The 20,432-nt window shown below is 35.5% G+C and overlaps 1 long non-coding RNA gene across 2 annotated transcripts in view; it reads left to right on the plus strand.

The window, feature by feature from the left end:
• The window catches only part of LOC127019294 (uncharacterized), a 62,357-nt gene extending 61,274 nt beyond the window's left edge, over positions 1-1,083 (plus strand). For both annotated transcript variants that reach the window (XR_007766884.1, XR_007766883.1), the window contains one exon: positions 17-1,083. This is a non-coding gene — a long non-coding RNA (uncharacterized LOC127019294). The remainder of the gene's footprint in view (positions 1-16) is intronic.
• The last annotated feature ends 19,349 nt before the right edge of the window (positions 1,084-20,432 follow it).

Below are 20,432 nucleotides of genomic sequence, written 5' to 3' on the forward strand. Positions count from 1 at the left end.
TTATTTTGTTCCATAGGTGTCATCCGCAAACTTCAGGAGTGTGCCATCTCATAGCCATAAGTCTTTCTCCAGCTTATGTTGTAAGAGATAAGGATATTAAATGGGAAGGATCTGAGTACGGACCCCTGTGGTTCTGCACTTGTTATCAGTGTGCAGGTAGAGTATGAGCCACTAATCACTACGCTCTGAATCTAATCAACCAACCAGCTTTTTACCCATTTGGCTGACCACCCAGGTAGACCATATCATCTTAACTTAAACGTGGGAATACTGTGAGAGATAGTGTTGAAAGCCTTGCTAAACTTGGGATAAATGATGTTCACTGCTCTCTCCGTCTACGCAAATTCAATCATTTTATCATAAAAGGCAACCAGATTGGTCAGGCATGACTTACCCTTTACAAATCCATTCCGGTTGTATCCAATCACTATACCAGTTGTGTGCCCAGAAATGTGTTCCCAGGGATTGAAATCATGCTGACTTGCTTATAATTCTCTGGGTTGATCTTTCATGAATTTTCCCCAAATCTCAGGTATTTCAGTCCTCAATAACTGAAAGTGAAATATGTCAACATGTACACTTATTGATGTTTTGGTTTTAATAAGGGAAAATTAAAAAGAATTCTTGATGCAGTTTTTTCACAATGTGTATCAGAAAATGATTTTGCTCTTAAATATGCTGCCCAGGATAATATATAACAATCTTGGGTGATTTCATCAACCTGTGGAGGGAGTACTCCCTCTATGGGATATGCAACCATCTGCTTTTATTTGGCCAGACATTCATTATAAGCACCACATAATACTTTTGCATTTATTCATTCTACTGTGTTTTGCCTTCATTTGTTAGTCTGGCAAAGGACTTTAATATCAGATTCTCAAAGGAAGGTGTTTGGCTCTGTAATAGCTGTTCCTCAATCACCTGGATTTGGTAGATTTTTCAGAAACAAATACTTCTAATGAGAAAAGTGAATTGATTCTTTATCCCGTTGCTGATCTGCATGGTTTCTTAACTTGTATTGCTATAGCAATAGCCGACAAATGGAATTCTCACTGAAAATATTACTAGTTTGTGCCGGAACCAAGGTCTTTAAAAGCTGATCTTGAGAAAGTTTATTTTATTTCTCAGTTGTTTTAATGAATTTATGCAAATCAGAATCAAAATAAATAGTTTTTACATATCAATGTGTTCATGAGAGAGCACAGAAAGTTTCCTTCTGGTATTTAAAATGCAATCAATTTCTCATTGCTGAGTGAAGTTCACAATCTTTGTATCAAGGGGGGGGATGACAAATGGACCAATGCATACTCTTAGTTGCCTTCATTTGTGATGCATTGGTCAAGCTATGAATCAGTTCCTGAGGAGCTAAAGGATGTCTTAGCATTGTGTATTTAAAATATCTAATTTTCTGTATCCACGCATTGTGTTCGTGGTTTGAGAGGTGATGATGGAAAAAGCGACAAACTCTAAAAATAAATAAATATCTTTAATATCTCATCTTGGAAGTTGCTTTGGTTCTACTGATGAAGTGTGTTCTAAACATGAGCACAGATTCTTTTGTCTTAGCTGTATTATCTTGCTGTCCTTAACAGGAGTAAGCCTTAGATTGTAAAATGCACACCAGGAGAAGATCAACTCAGTACAGTATTCTGAGTAGTTATTTCTCACTGTCCTACTTTGTGATAGTGATAGTATGAATCTCTCTGTTGTCTGTTTCAGAAGAGGAACAAGCTTACGCACTGCATTTCAAATGGCAAATAACTTTATTTCAACTCTTAGGCTAGTGAGCTTTAAGACCTGCTTATAAATTCTTCCTGCGCTTTCATTGCCATATGGTGCTGTAATGGTTTTTGACCTGAAGTGACCTTACTAGAAATCATACCGAATATGTCAGTGATTATGAACCAGAAATTCAGGAAGAGAATGGTAGGGCTAAATTGCTTCTGATTTTTATTGGCTTGAACTTCTGCTTAAGGATAATTTAAGTCAGTTATGAATAATTAATTGAAACTGTTATTTCTGATATATCTTAAAGAATAAATCTCTGAGATAGCAAAGTAAGGAAAATGATTACTGTTTGGGTGGCTGGTGTGGGACATAAGACATGTTCCAGGCCACGATATCAAGGTAAAACAGAGTGTGTCGTGATAATGGTTTTGTAGGGATTGTGTGTCAACTCTGGGTTCTGTTTCCAAAACTGTCACAGGCATAGATGATCAAATTGCAGTTAGGTTACATTGATATAAACTAGGATTAATCCTTTAATACAACCCAAAATACAAATATTATTTAGCTAGAATGCTACTTAGGGCAAGGAATTCAATGCTTTGTCCTTGATATTGTTCTCATATTTGGATAAGGGAGAAATTTAAAAAAAACATTTGCTGTAGGTCACAATCTGATCTCAGTTATTTTGGTGTAAAACTGGAATAAGTCGTCTTTGTATAAATGGAATTACTGAAATTTTATATTGCTGTGAGTTGAATTTTACCCTGCCTCTAAACTATTCTTGCTAAAGATTGGAAAGTATTAAATAGAATAAGTAGGTCACACAAGTGGGATGATACTGCCCCTTATCTTTAAACAATATTCTAATTTGACTCTAGCGCAACGAAAAGAAATGAATACTGTATATGCTCCCATGTGAGCTGTCGGAAAAATAAAACTGAATATTCTCTAAATCAGCTTTTCCATGGACAACTGCTTCATCATCATTAGTATGTATATCCTTATTAATATCTAGGCCACTCAGTTATGAGACCCTAGACTGCAGCTTTTCATAATGTACAACTACTCCCATCATTTTCAGCAGGATTGTATGCATGACCTATCACAGAATGAACACTTGATATATTTCTCTGAGTCTTCCCAAAGTGTTCTTTTGAAATAAGGGCTAAGAATAAATGTATCCATCTGTTTAGAAAGTTGCATTTCTGCATAGTGTGGGGATCCTTGCCAACTGTTTTACTTAGCCTAGCTGTGTGTGAAAGGACTGGTCACTGCAAGGTGTCTGGGAATTTGGAATTGAGACAGTTTGACAGATGAGGACAGACACAGAAACCTTCTAAGGCAATATCTAAGCGTTAGGATCAGATTATAAATAAATGCTTCTAAATTCTGTAATTGCCCAGTTTATAAATGTATTCCATTTTCAGTCTTTGACCAAGTCTGGAAAATTTTAAAGCTGTTTACAGACCACTCACAAATAGTCTCTTCATGTGGTTGAAAAATTTAGCTCAGGACCAGATGTTCCTTCATAAATAAGAAGTAGTATACATAAGAGTGGAATAGAGATGAATGTAGACAGGTTTGCAGGGTAAGGCTAGGGGAAACCAATATAGAGGTGACTATTGTAAGCGCCGGTTACTTATGGAAAGAATAACATAATACAGTGTAGACTGTACTAGTCTGAGTGATTGACTGCAGTGACAGCAGCTATAAATGGAGGATTCAGCCCATTGTTCAATGCCAGGTGGAATTTGAGATATAAGTTTCTGGGATGGGATTGGCCTTATGAGGTTTGGAGTTTTTCAATATGTTAAAAATGCCAAGTGATTTCTTTTATTCCACAAATTTCTAGGATCCTATATCCAGAGTAATAAGAAATACTATTCCTTGGTCTTAGTAACTACATTATTAACTACAACTCTGTCAAAGAAGGTGGAGGGGGGGAATAAATGAAAAAGTCAGCCAAGCAGTAAACACTGCTTATTGAGAAACACTTTCTCTATAGGCATGTCTGGAGAGATCTTGATGAAGATGGTATTTTAAGAGGTTTTTTGTGGTGAAAGAACTCTTCCATAAGTAAAATAAAACCGAATTATGCTGTTCCTAAACCCAGCAGCACATCCTAGTGCTGTGTAACTAGACTTGCTTATTGATAAAGCAGTGTAACTTCTCTAAGAAATGGAGAAACCTGTTTTCATTATCTTGGCTAACATAAAATATATGTTAATAGATAAAAGTAGATGATCCTAACCAGGTCTTTAGAAACAAAGGAAGCTCTTCAGTTTCTTCAAGTGAGTCAAGACACTGGTCTTGAGACAAGCATGTTGGTTAATCTTAAAGAATTCAAAACTGAAATTAAATCTTACAGTTCTCTGTTTATCGGGATTAGTCAATGTGCGCTTTCTAGGCATGCATAGTCTAAACAATCTAAATCGTGATGGAAATATTTTTAAAATCTTTGAATTGTAAAAGGATTTTAAAAAAATCACTTTTTGTATAGATTATTGCAAACTCTTATCTTCCTAAAATTTCCTGGTACAGCCTGCTTGAAGCTCTTTTTGTGCCTTTTCTGGTTAGGTGCCGTCATCCTGTGTTAAACAACTTGTTCTAAAGCACAACTATTCTTAAGTAAGCATATTGTGTTTCATGTGATGAGTCAAATACAGTCATGAGACAGAATGTTCTGTTGTTGAGTCACAGCTGAAGAAAATATGCAGATGGTTAATACAAAAATCTTAATTGTTAGAATACTGCAAAACATAAAGTAAAGAGGATGTAACATCGGTTTGAGAATTCTGTTCAGTACAGCCTCAACTGTAAATGCTTTTCAAGTTATGGGATGGTGGTACATTCATTTGTAGCAAGCACATTGCACTTAAGACATAAAACTCACTGTTTTATTGTGAAAGCGACCAGGACCTGTCAGTTCTACTCTTTTTAAGGTATTTTGAAGGGTTTATCTTCACTGTATGGGTATGTATATGTAATTGTACTGTAAATCTTGAGCCTCAGTATCCCATTTACACGCAGTTTTCCGGTGATTTCTCTCTCCTGGTTGGTTTGGTTTTTAGTACTTATTTTACTGTGTTTTGTTACAAAAGCGCCTCCATCATTTGTTTTCTCTTTTTCCGTGGTGGCTACATTTTGTTAGTATGCTGGTGGTGTTTGCACTGTTCCCACAACTCAAGAATCAGACTCTTGTTGTGTGGTAAGATGACGATATATGGCTTGTGAACCAAGCATCAAATAAAATTAGTTTAAGATAGAGCTACAGCAAGAATGGACTTTCTTACAGGTGTCTTTCACAACTTAGCCGTTTTCTCAGGAGCACAAGCTGCAGTGTGTCAGAGCTGGGCCTAGGACTCTTGGTACATTGGCAGCTGAACTCAGGAAGGTTATGAAGAGGGCTGTGGAGAAACAGAGTTACAGGAAGGACAATACCTATGTTGTTCCTAGGAAGCCCTTCCAGCTTTCATATCATCCTGAGCAATTAAAAAAACATTGCTCTCTATTGAAAAGCCATAATTTATCTCCCTGTGTAAACATTTAAGCAGTAGGACTGACAAAAATTATTTTTAAAGATACCATCATGTTTTTAATTATGTATATTGTAACTTAGGATATTCAGACATTACAGCCTTTGAGTTTTCAATCTATTTACAAACTCTTATTTTGTGTAGCATTTTTTTCTCCTGCAGGACTTGCCTGTTGAAGTGATTTTTTTCCTAATCATTAAGTGTATTGTATTTTCATAAAGAACAACTGTAGAATGTGTCAGAAAGAAAATAAAGAGGAAAATTATGTTATAGAAATATCTACCAAGTAAAGCAAGCTCAAATATGTGTTGAATCAGCAGTAATATCAAACACAATAACAAAATAGTTATCAAACATGGAACTAGTATAGTTATTGGTTTTGCATCTTAATTACGTGTATTAAAAAAAGCAACCTGCCTAATTACATATGTTTTCCCATAAAATGTATATTTGCTTAGGAGTCTGCAAGGTAAGTCCATGTTCATTACTGGTTAGTATTAAACCACATCAGCATTGGTAGGTGCTTTCCTAACACTAAAGAGCCAGTTCTTGCACCAGGTGGCTATTCCGTATATACATACCCACTACCTGCCTGCCATCTTGAAAAATGTATCCAAAAGATGCTTTCTGAATGTGCTGAGGGATGAAAGTGTTCATAAAATGTGTGTGATTCCTAAGTCAGTATGTATAGAGGTATCAGAAGACGAGCCTGGACAAGATCAAGGGGAAAATAGCCTCTACGTGAAGATAACTGAAGGAGGGAAAATGTGGGTGCACAGAAAGTGGGTTTGTCCTCACAGTTTTACTCGCTTCTAGGGAAATGGAGTTAGCATGGAAGAGTATGTGTGAAATGAATGTGCTGAGTGAACAGAGTGAATTTATACTGTTGGTGTGAACTGATTGCCATGATATTTTTTTGAAAGGCTGATGCCTTCGGATTAGACTGAAATGGAAAACTGACTCTATTCAATTATCCCCTTGAGGTAGTTGAGGGCTGAATCTCAATCCAATTACTTGTTTCTTCAACCAGGAGCCCTTTCTTATTCTCAGTAGTCCCTCTGTCTTCAGAGAAGTTATTGATGTTCTCATACACTAGAAAGATTTATTTTATTTTTCATGAACTTTACATCACAGTGAAAGATTTGACAGGAACAGAGCTATAGAAATTAGTGTAAAGTGTAGGTATTTGTTTTGTGAATGCTTTGCCCAGTGACATGTGAGAGCCTTGGAACTGTTACTTTCACTCAAATTTTCCTCTTCATAGTTAGGTGATGGTAGATGCAGTGAGCGTAAAGCCTTCATATGTAATTATTATTTTTTGAGTTATGAAGTTTACTCCTACTACATTTTCAAGGCGCATTTTACAATGTAATACTCTGTAGCTTTTACAGAGGCTAACAAAAGAAAAGGGAGTTCTCGCAAGACCAATAATCACCTACTTCCTCAATTCCGCATTTGTTTGAGAATACAAATTTTGTGGTTTTTTATTTAAAGGAAAAGGACATGGATTTCACACCTGATTTTTTTTTTTTACAGTTAAATTTAAAAGTTTTTTACCAGATCTGTACAGCAGTTAACCTAGTTATATCACTCTGCAAATCAGCAATGTAACGTTTTGTGGTGAAACAACAGTTACATTTTGCTATTGAGAAGGTGGAGTTGTAATTTGCGTTTGCAGGATCATTTACACTAGTAAATGGTATCACTGCTCTTTTTGCATTGTCAAAATGAGGTTGCAGAGTACCACACCAATTCACTGGTGTGTTTTTGAAGTTCCCAGTGATGACAGCACAGGATTCCTTTGGGCCCATATGAACCTTGTAACTGGAGTTTCTCTTTTGTTGGCATTGATTAAATCTTAACTGCCACTCAACCTCTTTTTAAATTACCATTAGATAGAGTTTAAATGCCTGTAACTCACAGGGCTTAAAAACCACAATAATCTAAGAATCAGGTGGGGAAGAAGAAATATGACTTGACCAAGCAAACATGAAAGACTTTCACAGAAAACACAATACCAATATAAATATATGCAGCTTTACTGAAGCTATTTCCATACCAGCAAACTGTGCCCCCCCTCTTTTATTCTAATGATTTCCCTGTATGCAGATTCTGTTCTGCAAAACTCCAGAACTTAAACATGAAGGTACTTGTATGTAATGAGCAATAAGTGTGACTGTTAATACTTATATTTTTGTTCAAGGAACATAAAATTAAGTTTACTGTGAAAAACCTTAAGATTGTCTTTGTTGTACTTACCCATCTAGCTAGGGCACATGCAGTGCATGTGAGAACAGAATAATGCTGGCATGAGGTATATTTATTTGCCATTTCTGCATCTCACTGAACTTCCTAGCAGTCGTATAGATTAGTGTTTTCAGGATCTGGAGATGTATGTGTGAATACCTAAATAACTTGCAGCCATTTAAAATTTGAGTTGGACTCAAGACCAAATGTTAAGTCTGATACTGACACTAGCTTTTAAAGCAGATATAAAAAACCTTAGGGAGTCATGCATGGAGGTGGTTTTCCCAGGTGGTGCCAAGAAGAATATATTATTTCAAAAGAAAAAAAAAAAGATATAGAAAAGCCAGTAAAGTTACAATCAAATAATGTGCAGAGGTGACTAGTTTCAATAATATTCTAGGCTGCATTAAGCTTTTAACTTATGGCAGAAAAGCTACTGAAAGAGCTTAAAAAACCAAACCAAAACCCCACCAAGCTTGGGGCTAGAGGCCTGAAATCACCAATGGATTTTGAAGTGTTATGAGCAGCTGAGAGACAGTTTCCTATGGTACTCATGGAAGCAATAAGTTTGGTATCTTATTAGAAGAGTTGTGGTGGTGGTTTCCTTCAAAGACATGAAAAATGTAGTTGTATTCAAAGTGGGAAACAAGTTTTAGGGAGGCAACACAATAATATTACCATTTTAATATCAACTGTTCAAATTTATTAGAAATATTTAACACACCTGAATATCCTCCTGTAAGTAGATCTGTATTTTGAGCCCATGCAGATCTTTGCTAAGTCCATGCAGTTGTTTTATAGATCCCATTGTTCATTTCATGGAACCTTGCGTAGTATTGAAATAATACCATCCAAGTCAAATAAGCATGTCTAGCAAAATCAGGGCATTGTTTTGTACTCTACTTAGTGCAGCTATAATTAGAATATAATCTTTAACTAGATTAATGAGACGGCCACAACAAAAATGAATGAACTATGGCCGGTTCTGCTACTCTGTCAAGATCTCCTTTAGCGGAGGAGTTGCTGATTCAATATGCTGATTCTCAGACAGTTTCATTACTTGAGAAAGGGACTCTGAAAATGTCTTAAGAATAAAGTTTACAGGGGATTATTAATAAAATCAATTTAGTTTTAATCAAGGTGCTTTCCTGTTTTGGAGATTTCTGTCTCTTTTATTAACATAAATCCCATTTAAATCAGCCCAAAGCTGACAGAAGTCAAAAGGAATTTTATTAATCCAGAGTTTTAGTTGATTTCTGTAATACCAAGATTTTTCACAAATAGTTTCTCCCCTTCAGAGGGAACTCTGACCCAGTCCAAGAATTGTAAATGAGCTCTGGTATCTACTAGACTTTGTGTGTTTCAGTTCTGTACTTTCTGTAAGTGATTGTCATCCTGTGGGAAGCAGATCCATAGGATAGGTGTTCAGTCTTTTGGGAATTAATGATAAGCTTGTTCAGCTTGCAACTTCAGTAGTAGATCACTAAGCATTTGCACCAAAAATACTTAAAGGTTTATTTAATCAAAAGTATTAAACTTTTATGCAGGACTTAATATTGTAAGATGGTGTAAGAAATGCTTAGCTGTGCATTTTGAATGTTTCTGTAATCCTGGACTGTCTGGAATTGCTGTGAGCATATTGAATCATAATAGGAAAGTGTGGTAATGGAAATATGATGAGAGTATTGTGATGTTAGTCAGCTTTCTTCCTGAGATGAAAGATCTCTTAGTAGTAGGGGAAGTAGATTTTGAAGACACTGAATAAGTGAAGACTCTTTAATTTCTTCCTTGCATAAAATTACTAGAATGTTTCTTAATACATGAAAAGAGAAAGGCAAAGTTCGGGGGAATGATTCACACAGTGTTGGTAACAAACATTTATTTCTCTTTAATCTTTTCAGCAAACACATGAATCCATGCTTACCCTGATTTCAGACTGTTTCTAGAGTACGCACATTTGTCTCTAGCCAATTTTTCTGAGTCCGTCAATCCCTTTTATAATATTGACTGTTGCATAAAGGTACCTTAATATAATCAAAACAGTTGAAAGCTACATTTCTTAGAACACTTAAATTCTCAGAAACGAACAAAAATCATTGTTCTGAACTGCCTGCTGCCTATTTCACTGTCTTAAGTAGATTGAGGAGAAAGTAGATAATAAAAATGTATCCTTAGTTGTATTCATATTTTTTAAACTTAAGTTGGAAAAATTGGAGGTTTTTCATAGGATTTGTAAACATACCAGAAAATAATTTTATAAACACTTACTGCTGTTTCTACACTGATATATTTGAGGCCAATCCCTTATTTCATCCCTTATTCTTCCTCTGCTCCTAGTTTTTTCTCTTCCTGCATTTGTGTAACACACAACGAACAGTGAAGCATTCTACTTTCAGACCGTTTTAAGTCGTACAATTTTCTTTGTATGTTCTTTTATAATGCCAAATGACCTCTTAAAACTGTCATTTGACTGATACTGGCCACCTGTAGGCAGACAGCCAATCTGATTATATGTCCTAGCTGAAAGTAAAATTGATTCCATCTGAAAACATGATAAACCACCACTCTTTTAAACCTGCCACAAGGTAAAATTTGTTATTGTTGCCTTGGTTAATTTAATACTATTGTTTAAATTATCACTACTCTTTAAATTAGCCACCACCTTTTGAAAAAGCAGTTAGGATTTCCTTTTGGATAGTTTGAAGTGTCTCTTTCCTTTGTTCCAAAATAGGGATAGTACAAACCATCAAATTCATTAAACAAAACCACTTCCTACTGAATTTACATGAGAATATAAATAAATCTTCATTTTCCTGCATAATAATCTGATTGTTAAGTGAATAATTATTTATCCTTTGCACTTATGGTTTAGCACAGCTTAGAAACTAGATTATTGATGAGGAAAGATAAGATAATGTAATTGCCCTTAAAACACAAATGAAATCCTTTAGGACTTATTCAGTAAGTGAGATTACCTAATGAATGATTTGAGGGAATGAAAGTTGATGCTTTTTGCATTAAATTCGTCGTGTAACAACACTTTTTGTGCGGTAGATCATATTATCAACAAAAACTGCTAGATGGACTGAATTTAACAATTTTATTAGTAGTATTATGTATTCTGAATGGCCTAGGGTCAGTTCTTTATAATGAGCAGTGGTGACTGGAATGTATTTTGCATAATTTTGCATTAGTCTTTAATAGTTTCGCTTTATGTTCTTTTACAGTCAAAAAATTAAACTCATTTGGCTGAACAAATGTCGAGTTAGTTTTATAGACTTACGGAGAGAATTGTACAATGGGTGTTGAAGTGTTAATTGCTAATAAACCTTGAACAATAGGAGATACTTAGCTCTGAATACTATCTTTTTCTGATAATAAAACGATGCTGAGGGAAGCAAATGCTTTAGGTTCAGGGTGTTTATGTAAGGAATACAGAGTTAATTTAGATTTTGAGAATATGTCTTGGCTGTTGCAATAGCAGAGTACTCTCTGTAGAGGAGAGTTAGCTTAGTAAGCTAACTTAGTCTAAGAGTGTTATATTGGTCTTATAAAAACTACCTTATGCTATTACACTGTCATCCCTTCACAGCCTCCTCAGAAATCAAATGCAACCAGCAATTATATAAACACTAACAGACCAATTACATGCTCAGTAAGATTGGAGCATCCGTGTCTTAGCAGTTTCTATAGAGAGCAAAGCAGGGCAAATAATTTACCAAAAGAGCATCTTCTCTTGATGTCATAAGGTGTATACGTATAACTTGTTTTGCAGAGACCTGTGTTTGAGAGAATCAAAATAAATTGTCTGGTAAGAACCATGCATCTCTCATTGATCCATACGATCTGAAGTAAGTCCCTTAAGCCAGATAAATCAGTGGGATGAGTTGGAAAGAGATATGGTAGAGATATTTCAGCCTCAGTGAGAAATTTAAGAGCTTGTTTTTCTTTGTTTTTCTCCTCTCTGAGCTCTCATTTCATATTTTTTCTTTATAATGATTCTTTTAAAGTTTTGTACATTTGCAGAGGGGTTTTGTACATTGCAGAGGGGTTGATTCATCCTATGCAAAACTATCATTAGCAGATAATGTTTTATTTTACTATCAAGAACCTGTAATTCCTACTGAATTATGCTCTGTTGTCTGCTGACTGCTGTGTTCTACTGCTGATCTGTGGACACAAGGTATACCTTGATAATTTGTAATTCACAGGACTTTATGATATTGATTTTAGCCTTTTTTTTCTTTATAACCTGCAATTTGTTGAAATGATGGAACTGCATTTTTTTCTACTGTTTTAAATGTGCATTGTAATTTTCCCCAAATGGTAAAATTAAAAAAAAAAGTTGATTTTTATATAACATTCTGCAAAAAATTAAGCTTCCCCCATGCACAGTATTCAGGTACATTTTGTTTTTCCAAGGCAGAAAAATTAAATGAGAATTTTATATGAAAGTAAATTGACATATCAAACCTGTTAAGTTACTGCTGATTTGATACTAATAAAAAATTAAGTGTCCTTTTTGAGAAATGTAAGGTTTGGATTTTTCTTTAAAGGGGGACTGGGAAATTTCAAAGCAACTATTCTGGCTTGACAGAGAATCTCAGAAGAGTAGGTTTGCTGCAAATTAAAGACAAACAAAACGTCCATTTACCTTGCAAAATGTTCTAACTCATTATATTTTGGGATTCAGCCTAATGTTTTTACAAATTAAAATGATGAACTCGTATCAAAGTAAAGGGAAATAAAAAGGTTAATTGTAATGTGTATTCCTGTTTCTTCTTTTATAAACAATTTATTACAGGGCTACTTCTGTGTCAAAAGTGAATCTTGAATGTCTATATATTAGCCTTTGAAAAACTGCAATCATTGATAAGTCATATTGTTCATTATAAAAATGAAGAGTTTTTAATTTGAAAAATTGCAAAGAGACTTCCTAGGAGTTATGAAATGAATCTTAATGCTCTTATTGTGGGAATCAGCAGCATTGCTTTTGATGCATATCATTAATAACAAAAAGCCTCATTCCAGTTATTAAAATACTCTCACATATTCTGTACTGATCATTTTTGAGTTTTTACAGTTTGTTGCTTGCATTACTCCCCAGCGACATTATATGTGTAGATTGTTCTCCAAGTATGTACAACTGAATAATAATATTAAAATCTCATAACTTCCTTTGAGTGCACTGTAGAATTAGAAAAGGAAAACAGTTTTAAACCTTTAATATAATGAAAAATTATATTGGGGCTTTAATATTGTTTTGCTTATGCTTCAGTTATTGCTTTCATTAAAGTTTTAATTTCCAGAGATATTGCTTTGATAAAATTAAGTAAACATCTTTGGTTAGTATCTGTGTACACACTGAAAATTATGTGCCTTTTCCCCCTCATTTATTGCCATCTACTCTCCATTATAATTACTTTCCCTAATATACACATATAATGCAGCGAGATTGCATGAAAATAATTCATCTATAATCAATGAAAAATGTGTGAGGACGAAGATTATAATCTTCAAAATCAAGCACTACAGTAAAAGAACAGCAGGTTAGATCTTTATTTTTTTCATAGTAATGCTCTGTTTGTTCCATTGATATAAGTACAAGTATTAAAATACATTGGATGGGGAGAATACTTACCTGTTAGAGTGTTTACTATACTTTTAAAGAATTCTGTAATTTACTGATTACAATTATGTTGTAAGATAGCTGTGAATTATTAGCCTAAGTGATGCAGATGGGATTACTGAAACCAGAAGAGGTTGGATCAAAACCTCAGTTCGATGAAGTCCGTGGGGTGTTACATCAATGGATGTAACTACCAGAAACACAGAGTAATTGAAAGGGAAAAGCTGTCTCCCTAATATATTTTTTTTAAATAGTAACCTCAACCACAGGAGTTAACCATGGATTATCAGTTTGCATCCAGATTATATAATTTCAATTACTTCTAAACCAACTCATTACAGTAGTGTTACCCGCATTTTTATATGTGTGTAGATAGCTAGATAAATAAAAACACGGAGGCTCGTGATGTAAATCTTCATTCTCAGATTGCCATATACAGGACAGGAACTGCAAATGGGCTGCATTCTGGCGCAGGGATGTACACGTGTACATATGTACTAATATTAGGTCTTTGAAACGTTGGTTACCTGATGAGGGAGGCATTAGTAGTGATGTGTGTGAAAGCCCTTTACTGTGTCCCTGAGATCTACAGTCCTGGAAGGCTGAATCCTGTGAGCTTTTCTCACCTTATTTTTTGTTAATTCTCTGTTTGTTGAGGCACTTAAGCAGTTGTCTAGCAGTTCTAGACTGAATCTTTCCACTTCGATAAATTGGATTTTTTCCACCTTTAGCTACAGTGGCACCCTTTTATACCTTCTTCTGAAGCAGCTGCTGCTGTGTGTTGGCCTTTTGGTCAGCAAGGTTGAATTATTGTCTACAATTTTACTATTTGGAGCTAAATGTTAGGAAGCATAAGGCTAACCAAAATATGAGGGTCAATGGAAAATAAAGCCTCTTCCTAACTTTAGTTGTTTCTATGAAAATAGGAAACTATGAAAAAAATGTCCTCTTTCTTGAGGAGCCCACATATAAACAACAAATGAAACTTCTAGTTTTTTCCTCTGTCCTATTGCTATTACTTTGATATCAGCAGTTGTAGAAGTCTCAGTGTTCTGACCAAAAATTATGTTCTATCCACCAGTAGTAATTTCTGCATCTTTAACTTTCCACTGCTGTTATCAGTCTCCTGTAATTTTTCAATTTCAGTGGGGGTCACCGTGGCCTGGATGACATCCAACTCACTACAAAAATCGGCCAAATTCTTTTTGTGTCTGACTAGTTTGATAAGCTGCCAAAGTCTTTACTTTCTGCATGTGTGCAGGTAAATACAGCTACACCTACCTCATGGTTTGCAAAGGCTTGCAGAGAAATCGCTATTTTGATGCTTCAGTTCACATCTTCATTGTGTACAGGAAATACTGCTGATTCCCTGTAAGAATTCTGACAAGCTACTGTGGTAGCTGTGTGAAAATCTGTGGTTGATTGACATGGTCAGCCAAAATGATAATTTGTTTTATTTTATCTCATTTCAAGTCCACTTATTTCAGTGAGGCACGTGACTGAGAATTAATATATTTGGGTGTATTTACTCCTTTGCCATTAACTTTCTGTGTGATCGTGGGGTAGTAATGCATTTTACTGAGTCTCAATTTTCTGGTTAGTAATATGGTACGCTTTCCTTAGCTAGTGTCTTCTTACAAAAATAACATCTAAATTCAGTTTTTATAAACTTTCATCAATTTGTGAAACATGCGCTGAATTTTTATATGGCATATTGTGCATACCTCTGTTGATAAAATGCGAAACTCCAGGAGCACTTCCTATGTGCAAATGGAGATTGGTTCAGCAAGCGTTAGTGACTCAGTTATGGACTGAGGCCAGGTCCTGTCCTGATCTCACTCTTTTGGCTTACTTTCTCCAAGGATTATGCAAATGCAGCGATCTGGCACATCTGGGGAAGAAGAGCTGCTCCAGAGTTGGTGCAAAGGCTGGAGCCATTGCTGCATTCTGTGCAAGGAATACCATGGGCAGAAAAATAATACAAATAGTAAATTAGCTTATTGAATTAAAGAAATAAGTTATGATTTACTTTCATTGGAATTATCTGACATACAGTTGTATGTACTTGAAAAGGTTTATTTTTTTTTAGAGGAGAAATGTTTTAACTGTCTCATATTGTGGGTGTTTAAGTAAATGCTGAACAGTGCTTTCCAAAAGGAAAAGTGATTCATATCTGATCAACTTAACTGTGGGAAGCTAGTGACCAATGTATGTGGCATGAGTGAGGTGGAAAGAGTTCAGATAATCCCGAATAATAGTTTTAGTCCCCAGTAAAAGACTTCTTTGTATTGTGTGGTGTTGCTTATAAAGAGTAAAGCAATGGCCATATTATTTATGAAGATATAATGATGGAGCATGTGAGGAAAAAAGTAGTTGACTCTGTTTTGGTCAATCGTTACATGCATGATTGATTTAGTCAATCACTTTTTGCCATAAACCTCCTATTATTATGATAATACTTCTTCTGAGAAATGATAAAACAGCATTCTTGCAAGCACCCGTATGAGCTGATCTTCAGGGCATGTTGAGTTGCAGGTATCCTCAACGTTGTGCTATTTCTATGCTTAATCTTTATGTGAATTTAATTACAGCATTGACCAAATACATTTTAATGGTACAAGCTGGCTGGTGTTTAGAGCAAAATGTGTGTGTGCCATAAAGACATCTTAAGATCCTTTCATTTCTTCTTAATGAAGATTAAGACAGTATCAGATATGTGGAAGTGCAGCTGAAGGAGTGAAAGAGGCAAGGAACTTAGTATTTGTAAAGGAATGAGTGGATAAGATTTAATCTAGTAAGCTCCTTGCAAAGCGGATATGATTTAATTTTTTACCAATTGTGTTCACAGTGAAGAACTAAAATAATTATGGTGCAATAAAGCTTAACATTTACTCTGGTTTCATTTTTTAAAACTTCTCTTTAAATTTCATGATCACACCTGTTCTTTTTTGCAGAAAGAAAGGCTGGCGTTCTCTGGCATGGGCTTTAATGAGCTAAAGAAATCAGTGTGATGCTGGGAAGTAAAGAAACTGAAACAGTGAATCGATCCTTACTTTTTGGTGACTTAAGACTAGGTTTTCATTGCGGTCACGAGAGTGAGGGGTAAATTATCTTGTATGGAAATCCACGGTACATGACTAGTGATACCAGTAGCTAAGTTAAACTGAAACATCCTGATTTAAACTGGTTATCATATACTAAGTGTATAGTCAGAGTGTTTGGGGGGGCAGTGCCATGGGAAGTCCATTATCAACGGAGATGAATATGCCCATGATACTGAAAATTACAATTCTCTCTGTTATGCCAGTTTTGACCCTTGATGCTACTTCTCACTTGCATGACAACAGACATGCCCTGAGAAAGTTTAGTGCAGCATCTGAGGGTCTGTCTGCTTTGACACTGTGTAGCGGCTGGAGGCGCTTAGTGGTGACATGAATGGTAGAAGATTATATTCTTCTGAGCATGTTTAATCTACAGCAAAACACTGTCTCTCTGATTACATTTCTACATTAGCAACATCCAGTTGATCCTGTAGTTATGGTTACTGTGTTTTATTAAATGTAGGAACTAATTTGGTTCAGAAAAATATTCACACCAGTTTATATCATGTTGAAAGAACCAGTGTATGATAAATCACCCTGTATTAATCACTTAGCAAAAAGAGAAAAAGAAACTTGGTGCAAGCTGTATGGAAAAGTACTCTCAAATACATGATTTTAAGGGGGATGTTATTCAAGAGAAATTAAGTGTTTGAGTGGTGTGCCTTTGAGATGGATAGAAATTGCTTCATATATTGGCTGGTTTATAGAGAAAACAAACTCAGCTTTCCAGAGGATTCCAAGAGATTAGGAATCCATCTTCCATTCGCAGCTCTTTTATACTTTTTTTGAAAACTAGGTCAAAGTGCTTGCTGCTATTACTGTCATTTAATGGGGATTTACTTCAATATTCATCCTAGTGAGCTTTGGAGAAATTTCATTCTAGTCAGTGCAGCAGTGATTCAGATTTATGGCTTCTCAAATCTTTGGCTGTTGTCTTTATATCACTGGTTGTAAAAATTGAGGATGGTGATATGCAATGATTCTATCAAAAATGTAGAGCACTACAAAAAGGCAGACTTAGTCCAGTTGTGGGGTTTCTTGAGACATTGATATGGTGGATAGTTTGCTGGTGAACAACAGATGGAATATTTAGCAATCTCCTGCTAATGCATAGCCATTATTCTAGCAACTGGTCCAAGTTACTTGGTTGAGATTATGAACAAAGGTATTTTTATACTGTTCTCATCTAGATTTGCTGTCCTTCCTAGAGAAGTCCAGCAGAGCTGCTGGAGGAAAAAATATTGATTTCCCTTATTATGCCTGAGCTCATAGGGTGTGGGGGGGTACTACCTAAACCAGAACCAGATGGTAATGTCAAATATTGCAGGGAAAGCTCTAATTATTGTCCCAAATGGAGCTAAAAAGTACAAGATGTTTAATGAAATCCTTGTATCATTTCCTGTTCAATTTGAAAGAATTTTGGAGCATTCAGGCTAAGCATTTGAATACATGGATGTTTAAATAATATCTAATACTTATGACTGCATGCATTTCTGAGAATTAGCCATTTGCTAAATGGGCCTCAGGTGTCTTTGGAAATCTCTGCATTTGAACATTGAAGGTCTGCAAACAGATTCTTTAGCATCTAGGATAATCTTATAATGTTAGTTCTTGCAGTTCCATTGTTAAACCTGTTTGAAATCTGAGTAGAGGCACTACTCATAACCAGGCCCAACTATTTTGAAAGTTTTATGCTGTAAAGTAGGGTCAAGTCTTATTCCTCTACATTTTGTGAATTTTAATGACATTTTATGGCTGATAAATGCAGTTTTCCATTTTGTACAACAAGTAATCATTATGGCTTTAGTTTTGCCTCAACCAGTTGAGCTTTACATGATGTTTTTTATTGTTACAACTGGCTATGGTATAGAACAGTTTGTTTCAATTATATTAGCAACATTCTGACTATTTTTCACCCATGTGGGTAATGGCAGATACTTTCACTATATATAAAATATAGTTGACTTTGTTTAGTAACTCTTTGGTACAAAAAAGTGTTGATAGAATTCTTAATTTCTTGATGTTTAAAAATTTGGCAAAAAGAAAGGAACACTTCAGTGTAAAAGCACAAAATTTCACCTGGTTGTTCAGCTACCTCGTGTATCTTGGATTTGTTAATTTAATGGTAGTGATAGTTGTATGGTGCCTGTAATCTAATCTGATTGATTAGAATCTAATTGATTCTGCAGTAAAAAAGCAGTCAGCTGAGGGAAGTGATCTTATCAATGTAAATAAATACCTAAAGGGAGAGTGTAAAGAAGACGGACACAGGCTCTTTTTAGTGGTGTCCAGTGACAGTTTTTGGCCCCCTAATACAGCAAAGATATGGAGAAACTGGCATGAGTTCAGTAGAGAGAGCCACCAAAATGGTCAGGGGCAGAAGCAGAGGCCCTGTGGTGAGAAGATGAGGGCACAGGGGTTGTTCAACCTGGAGAAGACATGTCTTCTAATGGCAGCCCCCCCAGTACCTACAGGGGTACCAGCGATGCAGCCTAACAGGGTTTAGGTTGCTCCGTCACAAACAAATTTTCAGACACCTCGGTATGGTTACAAGAGTTAAATTTAGTGCTCTCTAGTAGTCTTTTATTTTGAAGCAGCAGCTGAGAAGCCAACTGTTTTTTGGCAGAGCCAACCATTACCTTCTATTTGAGCCTTATTTTTAAAAAATGCTTGAATGTCTGTTCTGTTGAAGAGGAGAATGAAAGTAATCAGCACTGAGTTTCAAACACAGTCTTTTGTGTAGTCTGTTTAAGCACCACTTATTCCCTGATGTCTTGTTTGTTTACAAAATAGCTTGGATGAAAATGGCATTCCAAAAGCAATGGTTTATTATGAATACAAGGGTAAAATTGTACTTCTGTCTTGGAACTAAGGTAAGTTCCAATATGCAGGTTGACACATGCTCTTGGAGACTATTTTTTATGGTAAATGATCCCCATGTGTCACAGATTTTAGCTTTATGGACTAGCTGCACACAGAGACCTTGTCAGGCAGATGAACACAAGGCCAACAGATGGACTGGAAAAGGATATTCTGAGTTACGTTGTATCTTCTGACTATTGCATTAATCAGTCATCTTCACAGATTACTTTTTCTATTTGAAAGGCACTTCAAAAAGTAATTAATATTTTTAGAGTACTTTTAAAATACTGTAAGATTTTGATATAATTGCTCCTGTATTCTATTTTTCAAAAGTACCTAATTTTCTATTTCTGTTATCTGTTATGTAGTGGCAGAATTCTGTACTTAGTAAACATGCATGGTTAGCTGAACACCTCAAGATTTTGATAGAGGAAATCTTGGTTTCATTACCTTCTGTTTTGTATAGGGCAAATGGACTTTTGTGTAGAGTAAGGGAATAAGTTTAGAGGCATAGGAAATTAAAATTTTATAAGAGTTTCTACCCACCAGGGTTGATGAATCAGACTGACTTCAAAGAGAAATGAAGTTTTCATGTCTTCTGCTGTTTTCAGTTTTTCTTATGTTTAAAGGGGTGGGAGCTTTCATGTATCTCTCTCTCTCATATACTGCATCTGATCCAAAGCTGATCAAAGTCTTAGTTAATTTCAGTAGACGTTAAAATCAGTTTTACTAATTGCTGGTAGGAAAAGATGGGATTTTCAGCCACCTGAAAAGTGCGTAACTTCCATCAAGGTCTTATGGAAATCGACAATGAAATACGTATTTGTGCATCAGTTCCATTAATAGTCAGCAGAGTGAATTACTTCTGAAGGAATATAGCTACAATATATCTAAATGAATTGCATGCTTTTTTTACCTGTGTCGTCCAAGGCCATGTTATATCTGAATAGTTAGCTGTACAACTGAAGAGTGTCTTCAGCAAATGCACAAACTTTCTGGAAAAGAAAAAGCAAGTTTTTAAACTTTTAACAATGTATAAACTCTTTTTCCTGCACTAAGTATGGCATTTTGTTTCTTTGCTGACTGTCAGAGTCCACATACAACATGATTTTTAGGTTAGCTTATGACAAATTACTGTATAAATCACAGAAAGTAGAGAGGGCAAGATATAAAGCTCAGGTTTATAAGAGCTTGTCATCATGGTAGAAATGAAGTCTTGTGGTTGAAAAGCCAACTGTGACTCCCTCCAGCACACGTGACCCCTCCAGCTTGTCTATACTTGTTGTAAGATTAGTCTTTATTTTGCCCAGGGGAGAGACACGATGTGTG

Source organism: Gymnogyps californianus, chromosome 8 (assembly GCF_018139145.2).
Source record: "Gymnogyps californianus isolate 813 chromosome 8, ASM1813914v2, whole genome shotgun sequence".
NCBI classification, from domain to species: domain Eukaryota; kingdom Metazoa; phylum Chordata; class Aves; order Accipitriformes; family Cathartidae; genus Gymnogyps; species Gymnogyps californianus.